A 2728-nucleotide genomic window follows, 5' to 3' on the forward strand; every position below is an offset into this window, starting at 1 on the left:
TGTAGCCAGCTGCACGAAGGTATTGGCCCGCCCATAGGCTGTTTCCTTGCTTCCAGAAGTGCCGGGAGTGGCCCCAAGTGCACATCAGATGTGCTACAAGCTGGCAGGATCTCCCGTGGCCTATGTCAACCGCCCCTGGGGGGTCAAAGTTCACATTCAGCCTCTTGAAGCTTGCAGGGGTCTTTCTCCATTCAATTGGGGGGTCCAACGGCAGGGCGCTGTGTATAAAGTGTGGGTTTTATTGTTCGAGGTCTCAGCAGAGGGCCACAGCGACACACAGAGACCAAGATGCGGATTCAGAGGCACACAGAGAAGCCCAGAAGCGCGCGTCCTCGTGCCCAGTCACAGTCACACACGTTCACACGCGTGAACACACACATACTCCCTCTCACACACCGGCCAACGTACGTGCCTAGCTTCCTGCAGTTGTGCAGCTAGACAAACATTGAGTTCTCGGTAAGGGTAGAGGTCCTTGGGAAGCAGGGTCTGGGCTCATGCCCAGGTAAACATTCGTGTGAATCATGTTCTCTTGGGAACCCGGTCCATTCTGAAGCCTGTGTGATCTATGTCCACTTCTCAGGTGTAGCTGCTGGGCAAGGCTGGCCGTCGGCAAAGACCAGAAGACCTTCGCGTTGTCTGATGACTGGAGGTGCTAAGGAGAACTGGAAAAATGGGGCAGGCGCGTGTTGCTAAGTGTGACCGTGGCTAACTCCGGAAGGTAGGCATTCACCCACCCTGAGATGTGCCATTGGATATGAGGTTTTCCTCAAACGGGCCCAGTGGCTGCCAGAGTGGATTGACTGTTGCTCTTGCTGAGTGGCCTGAGGACTGTAGATTCCCCAGGGTTTTGGAGTACTACGGGGTCATGGCTCCTCTGCAGGCCCCCACGACATGCCCGGTTGTGTTCTGCAGCCTCCCAGCACGTGCTTGGATCGATGATGACACCCTTGTATGCATTCCTTGGAAAATCTGAACAAAATGAGTGAGAACCCTCTACCGTCTCCTCATCGAAACTGAGGTCCAGCACGTTTCCTCTCTCTGGGGGGTAGGGGACCGTGAGGAGGGAGGGCCAGCGTCCCCTGCTGGCATGCATGCAAACACCACCCAGGGCTCCTAATATTAGAGGGGTTCCTGTCTGAGGGTGGACTGTGTGTACCCATAAGCTGGGTCGTCTATGGATATCAGGTCTCTGCTGCAAGGCCATTGGGGCAATGCGAGAGGGCGTGCTCTCCTGCTTGTCTTCAGAGTCGGAGTGTGTGCTGGTGTAGGCCAAGTGAGCTTGCAGCTTGGAAAAGTGTGTTTGGGCCAGGCTCACGCTTCGTGCATGCCGCTTCGGGGTTTAATTCTGGTGGCCAACATGAGCAAGGTTCTCTGGTTGGAGCCTGGTGCCTCAGGCCAGGCCTGTGGCCCTCCCTGTTCTTGCGTTTGGCACGGTGACTTTCTTGACTGCCAAGTGAGGCCGGAGCTGTGGACGGGTGTGGCTCGGGGTGGGCGTCGGCCTAAAGTGGCTGATGGATTAGGCCTCAGTGTTGCCCTTGTCTGCTCCCCTCCTTTAGCTCCCGGCAGAGTGTTGGGGACAAGTGGGTCCTCGTGGGGTGGGGCGAGGGCGGTGCTCCGTTTAAGCCTGCGTGGTTGCTGATGGCCGGGACAGGAATGTAAGGGATGATGAGGACAGGACCTTTGTGATGTCATGAAATAGAATGTCATCATTGGGTGGCAGGTGTCGGCCTCGGCTTCCCGAGGATGTGTCCCGTTCGTGATGGGCTGGCATCAGCTGCCTAAGCAGTGGAGGCTTTGGCAGTTCATGAGGATGCGGTGAGGTAGGTAAATTGTGATCAGCTGCGATCCCGTTGCCGGAGGAATGACTCCCAAAGGGTGTCTTGCGGCACCTAGAGTAGATGGACATGCTGAGGTATTGGTGCCGGCCTCCTCGGAGGAAGGTGAGTTATGCGAGCGTGCGCTTTGGCCGCTTTGTTCCCTCTTCTGGGAATGTGCAGCGCGAAAGTGTTTCTCCCAGAGGGCATGAGGTGGCCGGCCCGTGTGGCACGCGGGCCTTTCAAACAGCCAGAGGTTTATGCGGGCCGGAGGTGGGGGCACCGTTGCGGAGCCCGGTGCACTGCCGTGGACAGCCACTGTGCCCTTTCAGACTTGAAAGTCCCCTCGCGTGACAGAGGTCTTCCATTGAATGTCTGTGTGTGATCCTCGGGGACAGTGGCTTTGTACTCTCTGAGGTCCTCGGTAGTGTCGCTGTGGCAGTGAAGAAGTGCCCGAATGCATGGGGTGTGGTCAGCGTCATCAAAGCAGACATGTATGCGGTCTGTCTTCCTTGGTGTACAGCGTCCCCATGTTCGCATGGCGTCTGTGGCTTCCAGCAAGGTCGAGTCGCCGTGCGGGCAGGAGGTGGGCACGTAGGCCGAGGCTGTCAAGCATTTGAGCGTTGGCTCCGGGTTTAGGGCTGCCAAACGTGCCGGCTGGGAGCTGGCGAGACGTGGCCGGGGAAATGGCCTAGTTTCCGTCAGGGGGTTCCAACCTGGCTCATGGTTGCTAAAGCCCAGCACTTCCCGTGGTGGGCTTTCCCAAGGGTCCACAGAACGTGATTTGTCCTAGTTGGCGAGAAGTGGCACTTGGGCTGAAGTCCGCTAGCCCCTTGTGAGGTGCGGGGCTGCGTCTTGCCTGTAGCCAGCTGAAGGTCAGTGTCAACGCCAACCATGGGAGGTTTCCTTGCTTC

The 2728-nt window shown here is 57.7% G+C and overlaps 1 non-coding gene across 1 annotated transcript; it reads left to right on the forward strand.

The window, feature by feature from the left end:
- Positions 1-929: 929 nt before the first annotated feature.
- On the forward strand, positions 930-1022 carry LOC112063173 (small nucleolar RNA SNORD116). The gene has a single exon (XR_002890927.1). It is a non-coding gene; the product is annotated as a small nucleolar RNA SNORD116 (small nucleolar RNA).
- The last annotated feature ends 1706 nt before the right edge of the window (positions 1023-2728 follow it).

This window comes from Physeter macrocephalus, unplaced genomic scaffold (genome assembly GCF_002837175.3).
Source record: "Physeter macrocephalus isolate SW-GA unplaced genomic scaffold, ASM283717v5 random_4459, whole genome shotgun sequence".
Lineage (NCBI taxonomy): Eukaryota > Metazoa > Chordata > Mammalia > Artiodactyla > Physeteridae > Physeter > Physeter macrocephalus.